At 43.9% G+C, this 21,078-nt stretch overlaps 1 protein-coding gene across 1 annotated transcript in view; it reads right to left on the bottom strand.

The window, feature by feature from the left end:
* sema6a (sema domain, transmembrane domain (TM), and cytoplasmic domain, (semaphorin) 6A) overlaps nt 1-18,246 on the bottom strand; it is a 115,984-nt gene extending 97,738 nt beyond the window's left edge. Inside the window, 1 exon segment of the mRNA XM_038805045.1 lies at nt 17,719-18,246. The gene's annotated coding sequence lies outside the window, so the exon portion shown is untranslated.
* Between the last annotated feature and the right edge of the window lie 2,832 nt (nt 18,247-21,078).

Genomic DNA, 21,078 nt, shown 5'->3' with positions numbered 1-21,078 from the left:
TAGGGTCAGGTTTATACTATTGTCCGGGGCTGGATAGGGGGGCCTGATAAAGATGTGTAGACAGAAAGACAAAGGGAATGTAAATGAGAGCAATCAGGACTGAAAAGGGTGCTGGTAGTGTCAACATTAAAATATTAAAATATGTTAATAGCAGAACAGAAGTAAGCACTGTGTTAAAGGATAACTAGGAACAGATTGCCCAAGTGTGGTGGGAAGGGAGGGGTACAATGATGAGAGGGAAAAAATAATGGTCGATGTGAAAATAAATTGATAGGAATAAAAATGGGGTAAGGAGAGAGTTCACAATCTGAAGTTGAACTCAATGTTAAGTCCGGAAGGCCTAATCAGAAGATGAGATACTGTTCCTCCAGTTTGCGCTAGGCGTCACTGGAACATTGCAGCAGGCCAAGGACAGACATGTGGACGTGGTGAGAGCAGGATGGTGAGTTGAAATGGCAATGACAGGACGGTCTGGTTCCTGCTTGTGGACGGACCGAAGATGTGATGTGGGATGTTTCCTCACCAGGTCATTTCAAAATCTCCACGACCAGCCCCTTCCACCTCAATCTTACAACACCGGGTGAGTCCTGTCAACCCTTGGAGAATGGGGCTTAAGGTTCTCATTCGGGTGGGCGGTATTTTTTCTTCCCACCTCAATGCCAGTTATCAAAGAACTGCTGCCCCTATTGAGCTGTGAAATTGCTCCCACTCATGTTAATGAAGTGGGGGGAGATGCAATCCTCATTTGGTGTGATTTTCCTATTAATTCTGTCGGGTGCTAACTGAGAAGGCCTGGGTGGATGTTGTTCAGTCCAGCAATGCATCGATTTTTTTTTAAATTCCCTTCACAGCCTCTTGTCCTTAAACCTGCAACCACACAGCCCACACTCGACACTCCTATTTCTGGAATCGATCCGACCGTGTGGGCTAAACTCTGAACTTCCTCCCAAAGCCTCTCCAACTCTCCTATCTCCTTTAAAATGCTCCTTAAAATAAAACCTATCACTTAGATTGAGCTTTTAGTCACTTGTCCTAACATTCTATGAGCTTTTAGTCACTTGTCCTAACATTCTATTAAGTGGTTCCTTGTCAAAGTATGTTTGATAACGCTCCTGTGAAGTGCCCTGGGTCCTTTTACTATCTTCATGGTGCTGTGTAAAGCTGCTTTGAATTGGGTCCTTGGAGACGTACATTGTTCTTGTACCTAGGCCGACAAATCCAAATTTGTGGGTAGGACCTAGGTCATGCCAGTTGCTAATAGCAAGTGCTGGTGAATGCCGGACTGACTCTTGAGACTAAGGGCTGAGTTTTATGGGGTGTTACTGCTTTGCCCACATTGCAAGAGTCAACTGGCAGCCAACATCTTGAAAAGAAGGCCACCCCACAGCAATAAGACACTATAAACAGGCTAAACAGGGACTTGTGGCCCTCGATGGGAGGACATTCTGTCCTCCAGGGCTTCCAGCCAAACAGCTTGTTTCTCACAGACCCAGCAGCACTCAGTAGTGGACAGTGCAGGGACTGCAAGCATCTCCATGAAGAAGATAGACTCCGGAGTCAGGAAAATCAGGCCTTTTTGGGCATGGAGGGCTCCAGCAGCCTGGTGGTGGGGTGGGATGGGAAGAGGAGATGTGGACATTCCACCTCCCTTTGATTAAAAATATGCCTGATTGTGAGCTATAAAATCCAGTCTTGTATCTTCAGAAGCTGCTTTAGGTGGGACCAGATGATCTGCAATTTCGTGCCACTGCCTGCCCCCCCCCCCCCCCCCCCCCCCTCCACCCATAATCCCACCTCCGGGCCATTGTACTTTGGAAGGATATGTGGGGTGAGGACAGTTGAAGGCTACCAGCTGCTTTATGCAGGTTCCTCTTTAGGCCAAGTAAAGGCCATTTTCAGGACACTCGCCACACACAGTTATCATGTGGAACCCTCACTGAGGGTAACACTTGGTCCAGAGTTAGAGGCTGACATCTGACAGTTGGCGCCTGCCATCAGGAGACGGATGTGGCTGTTGGTATCCAGTAGAGGAGTTGCCCTGGTACGTGTGGGATTTGATGTTCAAAATTTTTTAAAGCTCTTCACAGGCTGCCTCCCATCTTAGTGCACTTTCTCACTCTCCTCCCTACATTGGCACACTATCTCTGACAGGGGGGCTGCTGATCCTTTAGTGCTGGGGAGGGGCCTCCTATTGCTCCCTCAGCCTCAGAAGCCCGCAGGCCTCCATAATTGGTGGGCATACACCCTGGTCACTACTTGTCCTGCTGATGAAAAATAACATTGGGCATCCAGCACCAATGTAACGTGAAGTTAGGACCCCAACTGCACCTGACATCAGGGTCATAACCCCAGCTCAAAAATGTAGCCCCCTGAAAATGACCAGGCAAATATTAAAGCTTGAATTCTTCATAAAAAGACACACACCAAGGCAAATATTTTATTAGCCTACAGTTACTTCCTGTCCCATGCACATGTAACTTCCTATGCACAAACTTTAACGTTCCCTCAAACATATTCTCATGTTAAACATGCTTTCATACACAGCACACTGTCCAATAAATAATTATTCAAGCAATGGAGATACAAATTTAAACATTGCTCAATATCTGTTTACATAATTATAGTGTCCAATTAGGATGCAAAAAGTTCTACAGAATAGAGACACGGGGATGATCTATGTGGCCAGGTGGCATCAGACCAAAAATACCTCCTATTATACTGGTCTGTGTAAGTGTGGCCACTTTAACCAACAGTAACCAATATATCCAGTGAGTATAGCTCATGTAGGCCCCCAGGTTCAAAATCTCCTGCAAGTGATTCAGCTTTCTGTCGGTCAAGTGATCAGGATGCAACAGTTAGCCTCTGTATGACCATGGATGAAGCAGTCAGCTAGCATTCCAGATAATGATCCAGCAACATCTACTGAAAGTCCCCTTGGACAACAAATGGATAGGATCAAGTTCAACTGCCCTGCCACTGCAGTCAAACAGCTTGCTGACAAGCACGATTCAATAGAAACACCCAGAGGCCTGAACACAATCAAATACCACCACGTTATCTTGGAAATTCAAATTCAGTTCATTAAATAAATCTGGAATAAATTGCTAATATCAGTAAAGGTGACTATGTAATTGTTGGATTGTCATTAAAAAAAACATTCAGTTCATTAGCATCCTTTAGGAAAGGAAATCTATAATTCTTACCCAACCTGGCCTACATATATATGACTTCACATGTACAACAATGTGGTTGACTCTTAACTGCCCTCTTAAAATAGCATAAGTAACAGCCTTACAGTCATACTCACTGAATCAGATTTTATAGTCAATGTCCCATACAATGTCTCCATCACCATTCCTGGGCATGGTTTGTTTGACTGGCAGTACAGAGCCACCTGAGATAGCAGCACACTGATATACAGTATAAAAATTACCCTGGTAGTCTCTGACATTGACTATGGTCACCATGAAGTCACCTGGCATCAGGTCAAACATGGGCAAGAAAAATACCTGCTAATTCCCACTTCCCACCCTTCCTAAGTTGATGAATCAGTACTCCTCCATCTTGAACACCACTTGAGAGAAGCACTGAGGACAGCATTGACACAGACTACACTCAAGTAGAGTTGGGGGAGAAGGGGAGGAGATGGGGCAGAGTTCACCAAGACTGGCTCTGTACAACCACTTCTAACTGAGCTGGCCAAGTTCTGAAGGGCATAACCCCATACTCAATGATGGAGGAAACCAGCCTTTACAATAATCTTCAGCCAGAAGTGCCGAGAAGATGATCCAACACAGTCTCCTCCGGAGGTCCCCAGAATCACAGATGTCAGTCTTCAGGCAATACAATTCACTCCACGTGATATCAAGAAACGGCTTAAGGCACTGGATACTGCAAAGTTTATGGGTCTTGACAATATTCCTGCAATAGTACTTAAGACTTGTACTTCAGAACTTGCCTCTCCCCTAGCCAGGCTGGTCCAGTACAGCGATAACACTGGCATCTACCTAGCAATGTTGAAAATTGCCCAGGTGTGTCCTGTACACAAGAAATAGAATAAATCCAACCAGCCAATTACCACCCTATCAGTAGTTTACTCTCCAGAATCAGCAAAGTGATGGAAGGCATCATCAACAGTGTATCAAGTGGCATTTACTCAGCGATACCTGCTCATGGATGCTCAGTTTGGATTCCACCAGGGTCGCTCAGTTCCTGAGCTCATTACAGGGTCCACTAATACAGGGTCGCTCAGTTCCTGAGCTCATTACAACACGGGCACGCCACACAAGTGCTAGGCAATGACCATTTCCTAAATTACCATTATACGGGGCAGCACGGTAGCATGGTGGTTAGCATAAATGCTTCACAGCTCCAGGGTCCCAGGTTCGGTTCCCGGCTGGGTCACTGTCTGTGCGGAGTCTGCACGTCCTCCCCGTGTTTGCGTGGGTTTCCTCCGGGTGCTCCGGTTTCCTCCCACAGTCCAAAGATGTGCGGGTTAGGTGGATTGGCCATGCTAAATTGCCCGTAGTGTCCTAAAAAGTGAGGTTGGGGGGGGGGGGGGTTGTTGGGTTGCGGGTATAGGGTGGATACGTGGGTTTGGGTAGGGTGATCATTGCTCGGCACAACATCGAGGGCCGAAGGGCCTGTTCTGTGCTGTACTGTTCTATGTTCTAACCTTGGTTCAAACATGGACAAAAGAGCTGAATGTCAGAGGTGAGATGAGTGACTGCCCTTGACATCAAGGCAGTATTTGACAAGCGTATGGCATCAAGGAGCCCTGGTAAAACTGAAGACAATGGGAATCAGGGGACATTCACCACTGGTTGGAGTCATACCTGGCATAAAGGAAGATGGTTGTGGTGGTCGCAGGTCAATCATCTTAGTTCCAGGACATCAGTGCAGGAGTTCCTCAGGGTAGTGTCCTAGGCCCAACATCTTCAGCTGCTTCATCAATGATCTCCCTTCCATGATAAGGTCAGAAGTGGGGATGGTTGCGGATGACTGCATAATGTTCAGCACTATTCGCAACTCCTCAGCTAAAGAAGCAGTCCATGTCCAAATGCAGAAAGACCTGGACAATGACCATTTCCTACATTACCATCACTGAATCCACCACAATCAACATCTTGGGGGTTACCATTGATCAGAAACTGAATTAGCCTTATTAATACTGTGGCTCCCAGAAAAGGTCAAAGGCTAGGAATCCCATGACAAATAGCTCACCTCCTGACCACCCAAATTCTGTCCACCATCTACAAGGCACAGGTCAGGAGTGTAATGGTGGTGCAGTGGTTAGCTTTGTCCGCTGGGGTCCCAGGTTCGATCCCGGCTCTGGGTCACTGTCCGTGTGGAGTTTGCACATTCTCCCCATGTTTGAATGGGTTTCGCCCCCACAACCCAAAAGATGTGCATGGTAGGTGGATTGGCCACGCTAACTTGCCCCTTACATTGGAAAAAATGAGTTGGATACCCTAAATATTAAAAAAAGCAGTGTAATAGAATACACCCCACTTACCTGGATGAGTGCAGCTCCAACAACACTCAAGAAGCTCAACGCCGGGCAGCACGGCGGCGCAGTGGTTAGCGCTGCTGCCTTACGGCGCCGAGGTCCCAGGTTCAGTCCCGGCTCTGTCCGTGTGGAGCTTGCACATTCTCCCCATGGGTTTCGCCCCAACAAAAGATGTGCAGGGTAGGTGGATTGGCCAGGCTGAATTGCCCCTTAATTGGAAAGTATGAATTGGTTACTTTAAAATTTAAAAAGAAGAGGAAAAGAAGAAGCTTGACGGCATCCAGGACAAAGCAGTCCTCTTAATTGCTTCTCCTTCCATAAACATTCAATCCTTCCAACACTGGTGAATAGTGGCAGCCATGTGTACCATCTACAAGATGCACTGCAGTAACTCACCAAGGTTCCTGAGACAACACCTTCCAAACCCATGGCCACCACCATCTAAAGCAGTGCATCTCAAACTATCTGATGTGGCGGACCGGCAGTTTTTTTTTTCAATGTGCCAGGGACCGGTGAACGAAACAAGCCAATCCAGGATTACTGTCTCTTTCTTTTCTGGAAACACTCCAAGTACCGGCAGACGATGGCTCGCGTACCGGCACCGGTACGCGTACCACACTTTGAGAAGCATTGATCTAAAGGACAAGAGCAGCAGATACCTGGGAACCCCACCACCTGAAGGTTCTCCTCCAAGTCACTCACCCCCCCAACTTGGAAATATATTGCCGTTCCTTCGCTGTTGCTGTGTCAAAATTCTGTAACTTCTTTCCTGACAGCACTGTGGGTGTACCTACACCTCAGAGACTTCAGCAGTTCAAGAAGGCAGCTCACCACACCTTCTGAAGGGAAACTAGGGATGAGCAACAAAAGCTGGCCTCGTCAGCAATGCCCACATCCCGTAAATGAATACCTTGGCTTGTGGCAGGTGGTGAGAGTACGAACCCCAAGTAAAAAGTTTGAATTTATTGGAAGATGTATCTACTAGAATGAATAAACATTCACTAAGATATGAAACAAACAGTTATTAAATTATGAAATGATGAGTTTTGGGTAATATATTGGCTTGAATATATTAGAGAATTGATAACCGACAGAAAGCAGAGAGTAGGAATAAGCAGGACATATGCAGGTTGGCAAGCTATAACTATAACTTATTGCCAGGACCAGCACTTGGGCCTCAGCCATTGACAACCAATATTAATGATGTCTGTAATACCTCCACGTTTGCTGATGATGCTGTGAGGAGGGCATTAATTGGCTGCAAACAGATATAATTAAGTTGGGTGAATGGGCAAGAGCATGCAGAATGTAGAGAAGTGTGAAATTATCCACTTTGGTAGGAACTATTTTTGGATGATGAGGGACTGGGAAATATTTGCATTCAGAGATCTGCGTGTCCTTGTACTTAAATTAGAGAAAATTTACTTTCAGGTACAGCAAGCAATTAGGAAGGCAAATTGTAAATTACACTCCCATCCCTTTGTAACAAAAAGGTAAGAGGGCAGCACGGTAGCACAAGTGGATAGCACTGTGTCTTCACAGCGCTAGGGTCCCAGGTTCGATTCCCCGCTGGGTCACTGACTGTGTGGAGTCTGCACGTTTTCTCCGTGTCTGCGTGGGTTTCCTCCGGGTGCTCCAGTTTCCTCCCACAGTCCAAAGGTGTGCCGGTTAGGTGGATTGGCCATGATAAATTGCCTTTAGTGACCAAAAAGGTTAGGCGGGGTTATTGGGTTATGGGGATAGGGTAGAAGTGAGGGTTTAAGTGGGTCGGTGCAGACTCAATGGACCAAATGGCCTCCTTCTGCATTGTATGTTCTATGTAAGAGTAAGGAAGTCTTACTGAAATTATACAGGACACTAGTGGGGTCATACCTGGAGTGCTGTGTGCAGTTTTGGTTTCCTTACTTTAGGAAATACATACATGTCCTCAAGAGAATGCAATGAAGGTTCACTAGACAGGCTCCTGGGGTGAGGGGATTTTTCTATGAGGAGAGATTTCTGTAGGTAGACCAGGCCAAATTCCCTGGAGCTCAGAAGAATGAGAGGTGATTGAGCATATAAAATTCTGAAGGGGCCAGGGTACATGCGGAGAAAATGTTTCCCCTGTTTGGAGAATCTAGAACGAGAGGTCACAGTCATAGAATAATGAGTTGGCCATTTAGGAAAGATTTATTCACTCCAAGTATTGTGAATCTTTAAAATTATCTACCTTAGAGAGCTGTGAATGCTTAGGAATTGAATACATTGACGACAAATGTTGACAGATTTTTGGGTACAATGGGGAATAAAGGAAGGGGGAGCAGAGGTGGAAGATTTGCCATGCCTTTTTGAATGGTGGACCAGGTTTGAATGTCTAAATGGCCCACTTCTGCACTTATTTCTTATGTTTGTATCAAACATCTACCTTACCATATCCTCACCAGTCTACCCATCACACATGACTTTGACATTATTGGTGGCCACTGTACAGTCTCACTGGAGACAAAGTCCTGTCTACTCACTGAGGATATCATCCATCGTATTACCATCATATTAAATGGTGTACATTCAGAATAGACCTAGCCAGTGGCAGAACTGTATACCACCACAATCTGAAACCTTGTGGCCTGGCATATCCCTCAATCTACCAGTACCATCAACCCAGTGGATCAACTCTGATTCATCAAGGAGTGTAGAAGAACATGCCAAGCACAGCACCAGAAATACCTAAAAATTAGGTGCCAACCTGGTTAAGCTACAACACAGGAAAATGTGCATGCTAAACAGCAGAAGCAGTATGCTTTAAACGGAGATAAGCAGAATTGCCACATCCAGTAATAGATGGTGGTGGGCAGTTAAATAACTAACAGAAGAAAGCTGCTTCATGAAAATCACCATGCTTGTTAATGACAGAGCCCCGCAAATCAGTGCAAAATACAAAGCTGAAACAGCTGCAACCATCTTCAGCCAAATTAGTTGAGTGAATGATTCATATTGGCCTATTCCAAAGGTCCCCACTATTGCAGAAACCAATTTGAATCTCTACCCCATTTTATATCAAGCGACAGCTGAGTGCACTGGATACAGCAAACACCTCAGACAATGAAGCAATTCTTTCTTACATACAACAGGATCTGGACAATTCAGGCTTAACTAATACGTAGTAAGTAACATTTACGCAGTGACCAAACCCAAAAATAGAGTCGAATTACTTCCACTTGATGTTCAATGGCATTTCCGTACCAGAATCCCCCACCATCAATATCCTGGGGATCAATGACCAGAAGGTTAACTGGACCAATCTTATAAATTAAATGGCTACAAGAGCAGGTCAGAGGTTAGGAATTTGGTGGTGAGTAACCCACCTCCAGCCACCCCAAAGTGCTTCCACCATCTACAAGGCACAAGTCTGGAATAGAATGGAACAATCTACTTGTTTTGATGTGTGCATCTCCAAAACACTCAAGATCCTAGGATAAAGCAGCCTATTTGATTGGCATTCCATCCATTACCTTGAACATCCACCACTGTGAACTCTGTCTGTAGTGTGACCATCTACAAAATGCAGTGCAAAAACTTGCTGAAGCTTCTGCAAGAGCACCTCTCACACTCAGAGCCTCCATTACCTAGGATAGGGTCAGCATGCACATGCTCCACCATGACTTAAACATAAACACTGTTCCTTCAGTGTCGCTGGTTCAAAATCTTGAAATCCCTCTAAAAGAGCACCTTTTACCAAATACACTGCAGTGTTTCAAAGAGGCAGCTCCCCATCACCCACTCAAGGGCAATTAGGATGGGCAATAAATTCTGGCCTTGGCAGTGATAATTATGTCCCATGAACATATTTTTTAAAAGTTAAAATAAAAATCAGTGCTTATATACAAATAATGGACACTTGAGCAATGTATCCGAGGTCAACGAATGCCTCTGTTCCAACATGCCAGGAAGGAATTAACATCCACATGACAGGGTATAAACAAATAATTTTTTTAAAACTGCAATTACTATGCAGAGCTACAATGCTTTCGTAAATGAACATAAAGCAAGCGTACAAGCTTTTCACTAGTTACGAGGGGGGAGGTTTCCTCTGTTCAGCAATGATTGCAAAATCAAAAGCATTTACAATGAATGTATTATAATTTCACTGCAGCTAGCACACAAAAGAAAATTTTCTACCATATTCAGGCGGCTGAACCAATAGAAAGTGACATTTTGCACAAGACATAAATAAAGTTTTGACACCAATGCTTACCTTATCAAAAGGCTGAATACTGGATAATGAAAACAGAAAATGCTGGAAATACTCAGCAGGTCAGATAGCATCTCCTCCTACAGAGGCTGCCTGACCAGCTGAGTACTCCAAGCAGACCTGATCAGGTTGAGTGAATATAAGGTAAAGCAGACTTCAAGCAGCCACTTCATGTTTCATATCTCCTTAAATCGCTGACATTTGGACTGTCTCTAGTCTGATGTTTTCCAACTTATAAAATCCTGTGTTCAGCCCGAACAATTACAGGACAATTGTTTGAGCTAGCTCTCGGGTTATATTCAGATCCCAAGTGGTTGCGAGGAATAAAAGTAAGATTAATTCAAAATTCAAGTCATAATCAGGCTCCTTTCCTCATAAATTTTGATTAGCTCCTGTTCAAAATCTGACACCCATCCAATAAAAACACCGTCAGTGCATAAATGGTCAGAGACAAAAACCTTTCCAGTGAAAATCACTGGAAAGCAGCATTAGCTTCAAAGGATGAACTAGTGGATGAAGATCTCTTCCCCCAAACACTGCACATCGACTGACATTAAATGACAAAATCTCAAGAGAGACATACCAGCTTCCAGCATTAGAAATATGGAAGTATACAGTCAGTACACTGTCAATATGGTGGGCAATAACTATGAATATGTGCATGCATGAGTGACTGTAATCAATGGATTAAGAGGCACATTTATCTTAATCCAAACCCGCTAATGTTTAAATTTTTTTGAGTGTGTCCAACTCAGACTGATTACAAATCAAAATTCAGGTCAGCACTTAAGCCCCAATCTCAATGTGAATTATTGCAGGGTAAAACGCCACCTCAGAAAACACAGATAATGTATAGATTGAATTAATTGCAGGCTCTGTTCTCCTTTTCGCTAACTTTTGTGTCATTCAGTAATTGATGGATTTACGATGCAGCAGCAGTTCCAGCTCCAAGCAACCATAATAACCTTTTAACTCTATAGTTGCCACATTTCAGTTAGTGCACCAGCTGCCTGGATGAATTTCCTTACATATTGTCAGTTTGAATCTGACACATAGTCAGAGGTCAGGCAGAGAGAATTAGTCCCTTCTCCAATCAGAAACCAGAATGATGTTAATGTACACACAGATACTTGTTAGTTATTGTAATAGATATTGACACTGATGACTAGATTTTCTGATTAGTGTTAACCAATCTAATTTGAACAGGTTAGCACCCTGGTTAAAATAGTGATGATCAGAAAATCTAGGGTCCAGTGCCTGAATGAAAGAATCAAACTGCTTATAATAGTTTTGCAAATTGGTAGTGAGCTGAAGCGGAGTTGAGTTAAAAGGCACTAAATCTGAACTTCTATAAGAGTTAAACAACAAAACGGACCATCGTGCATACTTAAGTGGCAACAGAAACATATTCTGAAAGAATTACAATAGAGCCTCTTTGATTTCAATACTGGACCTTCTCAAACTGTGAAAAGGTAACTAGATTATTTTTAAGTTACCGGAAAGATATTTCCTTAATTAAAACTCAATGGGATCAATTTCAATTCGTGGTACCTGGTGTTAACATGACTGAGCTGCCAAAGCATCTGCTTAAAAAGGACAAGCCCTTTTTAATGTGCAATAATGGGTCTGAGCACAATGACTTCCATTTTAGGTTGAAACTGTAGCATGCACCATGCACGTCGATCAATTCCACAGGCAATAGAGCTGCAGAGACAATTGAAAAGTAATGTTTTTAATTATTTCTGTGGAAGCCAGCGGAGCAGGAGTGTTTCTCCAAGCCCCACAAAATTAGCCTGGGCTGCTGTTGCCCAGGAAGCCCAATCACAACCCACCCCACATTTACTTGATGGCACCTACCACTGATGCAGCAGTACCCCAATGGGTGTATAAATAGTCAGCCAATATTCCACACAATATCATCATCCAGTGAAACCTGCTGGTAAGACGTCATGTGTGGTCAATGGGTGAGAATCTGATAGGTTACCCCACCCCTACAACATCCATTATATTTGATCCCATACCAACAGCCCTTTGAGAAACGTATTGTAGCCAGAAAGGACAGCCCAACACCTGCATCTCCCAGTCGCCCGAGCCCCAACATTAGAAGTGTGTGTGTGTGTGGGTCGGGGGTGGCATCTCAGGGCAAGAATGTGAATATTAGGAATCAAGGTGGGTCAACTGGTAGCACAACCATTTTGAAGAAATATACACATTGTAAATTGCTAATATTTAATGAAATTGTGACAACTAATTTTTATGATCGGAATTCGGAGGATATGCCAGTCATTTTAATGTATCACGTGTCTGTTCACAAGACTGTAATGACTTTTATATAGCATCTTGCAGTGAAATATCTCACGGTGTACTAACAAATTACTTTCCTGAACTGAGTGATTTATGCAGGTAAACAAGACAGTCTTCTGCAGCTCATGCACAATGAATCCCTCGTTATTGTTGTAATGTAATTTATTTTATTGATTTAACAAGTTGGCTAGAAACAACATGCACAACCTTTTATAACACTCGGCTTTGGTGCCAAGTGACCCTGCAATGAGCTGCAGTATGTTCATTCAAACATTAGAGGGCAGTGTGTTCACTAGCAGAATTTAACCAGTGTTACAAATCCCTTCCCATTTCTTTTAATTTACTGCTTCCAATTCTCAAGGTCTATACTTTTGATTAATAGCTACAAGTGTAACTAACATTTGTCTGACATCTTTATTGTGAACAGCACCAATTGATAAATTTCCTGTTTCACTAGTAACCTGCAAACCATTGAAATACATCTTTGACAGGTGTATTCTTCACAACATGCTAGGAAACAGTTGTTTTTGTAGAAAGCTTCAAAACACTGTCTTTGTGATTTACAAAGACTGTCTTCCAGTATTTATACCACATAGCATTCTGTAATGTTTGCAATTTTTATTCAGAAGTGTACTGATTAGGCAGACATCAGACTGAGAAAACTACCAAAGATTCTTTTCTGCCTTTTACATACACTATCTTTCTCTCTTTCCTGTAAGAGAACAGACATTTGAATGGATACTTGCACTGGTTCAAATTCATAAGTGCCATTGCCTGGTGGTCATCAATCAAAATCATACCCTGAGAGAAAGCATCGGCGTGGTATTTGGCTATGGGAGATATCACAACTGAACCCAATCAAGTCCCAACCACACTATCATATACAATGAACCCTTTCAAAATGTTCTCTTCCCAGCTCAGAGACATTGAGGCCAATTGTAACTGTACTACCCCTAATCTGAGCTCAGTCAACTCAGTTTCAATTAGATAATTAACCTTTACATCTTCAAAGGATGTATGGCTTAATTTATTAAGAAAGCTATTTGTGCTTTGCATTGTTTGAACTCCTGACTGAATGTCTTCTGTACTACTATACATTTTGCCTGTTCATGGAAACTTGAACCTTAAAATTAATGAACTACGCTTTTCGTACATTGTTACTTGAATGCTTGATTGTTATTTCCATTTTGAGTAGCTGAGACAATGGGAGCTTCATCATACTTCCAACAAAATCTGAACAAGAACCTGTGAAATGCTATTTTATTTATGGATGCACTTATTTGGCTGATTGTCAGGACAACATAGAAAAACTGCTACTAATAACTGATCTCAGTGGCCTTACAAGCATCTGTGGTTTCCTTGCCAGTATTGTCGATGGCTGCATTTAGTTACCTTATTTCTTTTTAATGCCTTCAAGATTGACTATAATTTAGGGCGGCATGTGGCACAATGGTTAGCAATGCAGCCTACAGCACTGAGGAAGCGGGTTTGAATCCCGGCCCTGGGTCACTGTCCGTGTGGAGTTTGCACATTCTCCCCGTGTCTGCATGGGTTTCACCCCCACAACCCAAAGATGTGCTGGTTAGGTGGTTTGGCCACGCTAAATTGCCCCTTAATTGGAAAAAAAAGATTGAATATAATTTGTTGTAAAGTCATGCTTTTTCTTTATGTTCCAACATTGTTGTGTGACCTATATTTTATGCCTGCTGTATATTTTATGCCTGCTGTGCTGAATGGGAACTACATTAGTTTACAGCATTTGCAATGTGTTTGCAGTACCGACTCAAGTGCATAGCTCTTAAAAAAATGTGTTTAAGATTTTTGTGTGCCGTGACTTTGCAACATCTCGCACACAGATGGGGTGAATTCTTTCATCTTGCCAGTGAATTGGTTCTAGTTCATTATGTGATTAAAATTCTCACTCAGTGGGATGTTAAAAAGCTTTGCTCTGCCGCTAAGGATTCTGCCTGTTGATGTTTGGTAAATCTGATTTAGCAATGCTTGCATTTGATTAAAAGTTCTCCTGTGCCAAAATTCAGCATTTAACAAATGAACAAAGTGCAGGCAGAGTCACAGAAGCTTCGATTAAATCTTATCCTCCTAGTGTTGCTTGGATGGGAAGCCAAAAGCTGATGTATTCAAAGACAAGGTACACAATAAGGTAACTTAATCACACTGCTGCGTGTCAAAGAAACAGTTCTAATATTAGACCTTATGCTGCAATTTCATTATTACTAGTAAATAAAGCGTCAAAAAAACTCAACAAAACATAACATATGTTGACATTAGCTATTCATTTTCACACGTTCTGTCCCGTTTTCAGAGGTAGTGTCATAGACTTTCTTTCCATCAGAGGCTAAAGGGTTTTTTGCAGTCTCATTGAAATGTTTACAGATGGCAGTTTCCCCATTCGTGACTTGGGGTGCGGTGCTGACACTCAGTAGTACTCCTGCAATGTTATGTAATAAGCAAACAAAGCTAACACGTTTCCAATGAAAGAGAAATACACTTTCCAGGTACTAATATGGGGTGCATGGAGGCAGTGACAAATTCAACAGGGCTCCATGAGATAAGTTGCTTCTCGTCTGAAATATCAGATTCCATGTTCTTCATAAAGAAGAAATGTAAGTACCCAGGAAACGTATCCGAATTTCAAAACTCTTTCATGCCTGTATTCCAATAAATCACCAGGGAGTCAAAACAGTCTGAAAGTAAAGCGGACATTTGCAGACGCCTCAGGAAATTGTTGTTGCACAATCAGAACACAGACCCGAATTACGGTCATGTGCAGAGTGAAATAAAGATGCTTCCAACAATCACTCATTATTGTTCAGCAAACAGTTGTAAGCGTCGTAATGAAAAAGCATTCAATACAAGTCACAGCTACACAAAAGCTCAACTTACTTTTTTGATGAGACAACGCGTTTTGTCTGTCTTGCTACATCCCAGCGCGAGCCTAGTACTGTGGTACAGACTCACTCTTAGACAATCAGGTTTATGTACGCAAGCCCGATGAGCATGACCAGCCTTTGATCCAGTAATGTTTCACTCATATCACATCACAACATTACAGTTTGTCTCCGAGCAGATCACAATGAAAGGATTACAAGGACACATTTTGTTACACCTCTGCAACCCAATACATTAGCACAATGCTAGGCTTGGGTGAACATATTTCTCCCGAAAGGTAACGTGATACCTCAAAACAGTACAATGCATGACTCCACTGTCACAGGGTGCCACCTTTGAATCCTCATCTCGACTGAGATTTCAACTCTGCTGGCCTGACTGGTTGCTCCAATTCTTGGTCAGGCCAGCAGATGGAGCGCAGAACAAAAAGAGGGCAAAGGAGGGAACACTGGAAGGACCAGCCAGCCCCATCCTTTCCTTTCGGCAAGGTATGCAATGGGGGGGGGGGGGGGGGGGGGAGAGACTGGATGCTGATAGCCCCTCACATTGTCACTCAGTTCTTTCTGAAGGAGGTCTCACGATTCCTAGACCAGCATTCTGACAACGTACAAGTGTAGCAAATATAAACAACCTCTCGTGTACACAAACATCAACATACTCATAGACACCTACGAGGCTCCGCTTAACAACATGAGGCAGTCTGTCACTCGGTCGTGGCCTATGGGAAAGCCACAGAGCAGTTTGATCAAAAAACTGGATTAACACTTCCAAGTGTCAGACACATCCATATGGAATATCTGTTTCCGGCATAAGGTTGTAATGAGAAAACATAGCATCTGCTGATGAATAATCATGAAATCATGACTGGCATTTGCAAGTACTTAATGCTGATTGGAGAGGCCATCATTTTACTCTACATGTGTCATTTGATAAATAGAAAGCCTCTGCTGCCCAAACTAACCACCAGCAGTAACACTGGGCGAACGAGAATCAAACCTCTGTACCCAAAGTTCACATAAGAGGCAGGAACAGAAGGAACGAGGCTTCGTCAAACACTGAAGCCCATTTTTTAATAAAAAGGTCCACACTGCTGCCAGAAAGGCTGTGAGCATGTGGCCCTACTGTATTTCAAGCCATTCCCAAGACACTAAAACACTATCAGAGGCTTTGAAACTATGGAAACTGAATAAATAAGTAGCTTCCATGATTAATAGATGAAGATCCCTAGCCGAGCCATAACTCAAGACTGTAGGATCCACACGCACACAAAGCCAATTTTAAAGTACAGATTTTTCCCATTCAGTGCTTGAATTTTCTTTGTGGTTCGACAATCCTAACCACTATATCCATTTATACTTCCTCTACGCAAATGATAAGGATCTGCTCGACCATACAAACAACAATCAGAAATATATACCCGCTCAGGCCAATTTAATTCTGACACCAGTTTTGTGATGCATGGAAGCTAGTCTCTGGAGACTATTTCCACTGCAGTTAAGGTATCCCGCCAGCCACACACACTTAAAATGTAGATTTGACCAACGTACTGCATATTCAGCATTTCTTGAAACGTGCCTTATCTCCCCTTTCACAACATATAAACGGCAAAAGCCAATGAATCGTTCCCTCCCCAACAACGCCGCTGGATTAAATTTGCTCGGTTTCCCCAGTATTATTGCACACAGCCTTTTGCCTGCTAAAGCAGCTGTTAGGACACTAACCCCTGGCCTGACCCCATGCTCCACGCTTCAGATCACCCACCCCCAACTCCGAGAGAGACACTCCCGGACTCTTGTCATGCAGACTAAGCAGATCAAGTCCCATATCTCGCATAGCAACTGGGCATCCAAACTTCTCTCCCTCTTTCCTTGTCCCCCTCACAGAGGGACCCTCCTCTGCTTCCAGGTGTTTAATGTTTCAACAATTAGTCTGCTGTCAGATCAGACGGCCCACCCCCCAAAAAAAAACAAAAGCACGTGGGGGATTTTCAGACTGCTTTTAATGTCGATCAGGGGAATATCTCGGTACATACAGGACAGCAATGGGGGCTGCTGCTGCGGCCCCTTGTCCAACCCCCACTCTCAGAGCCGAGTAAATCCCACAATGCACAAATCTGTGTGCTTGCTCCGCGAAATCCTGGAGCCTCAGCAACGACGTCTGTGCAAAGCCCTTTGTAAATAGACTCGAGCGACTAACTAGTGTAGGCAAAGCTTTGCGAAAAGCAAAACATCTTTGCAAGCCCGGGCGTTTCAAATGCTGTTAAAAGGCAATATTTTCATTTCAAGAAGCAAGCCAGGATGCAAGAATTTTGAAGCCAACTTCAGCAAATGGCAAGAAACCGCCCGTCGGAACAGTTTTTTAAAAAAATGTGTAGATGATGTGGTTTGTGCAGGATCATTATCTACCAGTTAGAAAAATGGGAACTATGCTTTGAGGATCTGATACTAAAATCAGACTCAGCGTTTAACAATAGAAAACATAAATCCAGAAGAGACATTTAACACCAGCAGACAGTTAGCACCAATCCTCAGGAGCCTAATGTCATGAGCTGAGAAGCAGACTCCCAACCACACAGGTTTTCTGCCCCAGCTACATACACGCGGCTGGCTCCCTCTGGATATGCTCACTGCTGAGGGTGAACAATTAGCGGAACAAATCTCAAGGAAAAGGCACACTCAAAACAACAAAGAACCGGTGCTCGCAACCCACAGAAACAAGAAGGTGCCAACCCGTCCTCACTAAAGGAACAGAGAAGCGCTCTTACCTTCTGGCTTTGCAAAGGCAAGCGAGGGAAACGAACCAGCGGCACTGCTGTCTCATTAGTAATCCATTTAAGGCTCCCTCTGGCCAATTTGATCCACACACACCGCGCTTGTCAGCCGCTGTGAAGGTCCATGTGCCTTCTCTTGTCGAGGGGGTAAGTAACACGGCTGTGCCCCCAAGCAGCCCAACAAACATGTGGAACTTTTGCTGCTCCAACGAAAAAAAAACACAACCCTTTTCTTTCTTTTCCACAATGACCCAGAAATCCAACTCAGGAAAGCATCGGCGATTCGATCCGACTACCAAAGGGCGTGTGTGTTGGGGGAGAAAGAGGACTTGGATCGGCTCCTCTGCTCCGAGCTGCCGGATGTGGTTATTAAAAAGCACCTCTCAGCTCCTGGTCCGGAGTCCTGTCACAGCAGGCAACCGCGGGGTTGGATACACCAGCTCCGACTCATCTTATTTGGAGCTGCGCGGGGCAGGCAGCCTGTGTGAGGAGCCAGTGAGTGCCCCAGTCCTACCCCCATCCTTGCCTTCAAACTCCAGCTGTCACTGGCTGTCCGATTTGGAAGAGGGCGGCACTCAAATCCAGGACCGGATTTGTCTCCGGGAACGGGACTGGCACTTTCTTTTTTCTTCTACTTCTGCTTTGGCATAGCCACCGCGCCCGAACCCCATTCACGGACCGTCTCCAACATTTAGAGGGACGTTTTCAGAATTAAATGCTTGAGAATAATCACCCCCCCCCCCCGCCCTTTAGAAACGACTTCCAACCTGGTCTTAGTTTAGGAGCTAATCCGTTCCGGACAGTCAGGGCGACAGGGCTCTTAATAATTTCAAGAAACGGGCCACACAATCTCTCAGATAATAGAAATATGTAGATATATTACTTCATTCAAAACAAAGTTTTTTTGTATTTTTATTCACTTGGAGGAACAAACGAAAACCATCCATTTTCTACCCCAACCTTCTTCCCTCAGTTTTGATTTGCATATTTTTGCTACCTGAGCTTTGTCAATGGCCGAGTTAAAATCGAAACAATTAGCGATGTCCAGCTAAAGAGAGCTCTCGTGTAAACTTTGGAGAGGAAAAATAACTTTCAATGACTCGAAATCCGAAATGAAAACAGAAAAAAAGACTGAATTTAAAAAATAAACAGCGGGTCAGTCAGCAACTGTGAATGGAAAACTTGTTTCTGTTTTTTTTTTGTTTTAATTTACATTTGGGGTGCAGCACCTTTCCGCAAACTGAAACCTAAAACAGGCCTTTCAATAAGGTTTTAAAAAGAGGGAAATTACAAAAAGGGCGACAAACGTGTGAACGACCTCCGAACTGCTTCCCAAAAGACTGAGGTGGGAAACGGAAGATTTGTGCAAATGATGGAAGGTGGAAAGGCAGGGGAGACAATGACATTGAAAAAAATAGAGGAAGAAAGCAAAAATCGGCAACTGGATATTCAACTGATCCGAAATTGCATGCTTATGTGAAGTTTTGCTTTTGCAATTGAGGGAACTCTTTGTTTTTAAGTGCACAATGATGTTTTTATCAGTTTCGTCTTCTCCCTTCTCTTCAAGCCAATTATACTGGTACCTGCCGCTGTTCTCATCAAATTGCCTCAGGTACCCCGCCCCCCACCCGGTTTCCGGATTGTGCCACACAGCGAGGGTAACTGGCCCAGTTCCCAGCTTCACAAACACACCTCCACATGCTTCAGTACCTATTATTACAAAAGGAGGATCCTGCGGGTACTCAGAAACCGAAACAAAAACAGGAAATACTGAACACGTCTGACAGCATCTGTGGAGAGAGAGACAGTTAACATTCAGGTCGATGGCCTCCCTGAACCTCTTCAACTGTTAAAGTTGGAGTTACATTCTCATTATCATGCGGTATTTCATTTGGGGTAGTTCCAAAATTCAAACATGCGCGTTCAGATACCAAACAATGCAGTACCGGCATTCTTGAAACAAAATCAAGAATTTCTATTATTTCAATGCAAATCCACGTCCTATTTTTGCTTTGTTCAGAAGGAATGAAACATTCATTAGACATATATGCAAAATAATACATATTTGCATGGAAGACATAATTTCATTATGCATACATGTGGGTAGCGACATAACCCATGCATTCCATGTGCACCAGTGTTTCATGCCAAAAACCAACACATATCAGAACCTCTAGCCCCAAGCAGATAATTATTTTGTCCATTGTGAACTGTAGGTAGAAGCTCCCACTCACTGCTTGCATTAGGTAGCAAAAGAGTGCCTGGAATTAGTTCCAGGACTCAGGCAGGAGTGGCACAGAAGGGAGCATGCAGGTGGGGGAAAGTGTCATAGATCGGAGTTATAGAGATGTGCGCACACCCAAGGTGCAGGCAGACAGATGGGTGACCGCTAGAAAGGGCAGGCAGTCAGCGCAGGAATCCTCTGTGGCTGTCCCCCTCTCTAACCGTTTTGGATACTGTTGAGGGGGATAGCCTACCAGGGGAAAACAACAACAACCAGAACAGTGGCACCACAACTGTCTCTGTTGCTCAGCAGGGGAGGACAATGTGCAGGAGAGCGATAGTTATAGGGACTCTATAGTAAGGGGCTCAGATAGACTCCAGGATGGTATGTTGCCTCCCTGGTCCCAGGGTCAAGGATGTCTCTGAATGAACACAGGACATCCCGAAGGTGAACATATAGTACACATAGGTACTAACAACATAGGCAGGAAGAATGATGAGGTCCTGCAGAAGGTGTTCAAGGAGTTATGCAGTAAGCTAAAAAGCAGGATGTCCAGGGCTGTAATCTCAGGATTACTCCTTGTGCCACATGCCAGTGAAGCTAGAAATAGGAGGATAGTGCAGCTAAACACGTGGCTAAACTGGTGGTGTAGGAGGGAGAGGTTCATATATTTGGACCATTGGGATCTCTTCGAGGGCAGGTGGGACCTATGCAAGAAGGAGGGGTTGCATCTAAACTGAAGGGGCACCGATATCCTGGCTGGGAGGTTTGCTAGATTCCCCCGGGAGGATTTAAATAGTATGGCACGGGGGTGGGAACCAGAATGTGAGTTTAGAAGGTATAATAACTGAAGGGGAAGGGCTGGTTTAGCACACTGGGCTAAGTAGCTGGGTTGTAAAGCAGACCAAGACCAGCAGCACAGGTTCAATTCCCGTACCAGCCACCCTGAACAGACACTGGAATGTGGCGACCAGGGGCTTTTCGCAGTAACTTCATTTGAAGCCTACTTGGTTTTTACCCCCACAACCCAAAGATGTGCTGGTTAGGTGGATTGGCCGTGCTAAATTTCCCCTTAATTGGAAAAGAAAAATAATTGGCTACTCTAAATTTTAAAAAAATGAGCTTGTTGT

The sequence above is a fragment of the Scyliorhinus canicula genome, chromosome 8, assembly GCF_902713615.1.
Source record: "Scyliorhinus canicula chromosome 8, sScyCan1.1, whole genome shotgun sequence".
NCBI lineage: Eukaryota > Metazoa > Chordata > Chondrichthyes > Carcharhiniformes > Scyliorhinidae > Scyliorhinus > Scyliorhinus canicula.
The sequence above is the reverse complement of the archived record's forward strand: the minus strand, read 5'-3'. Positions and strand labels throughout refer to the sequence as shown.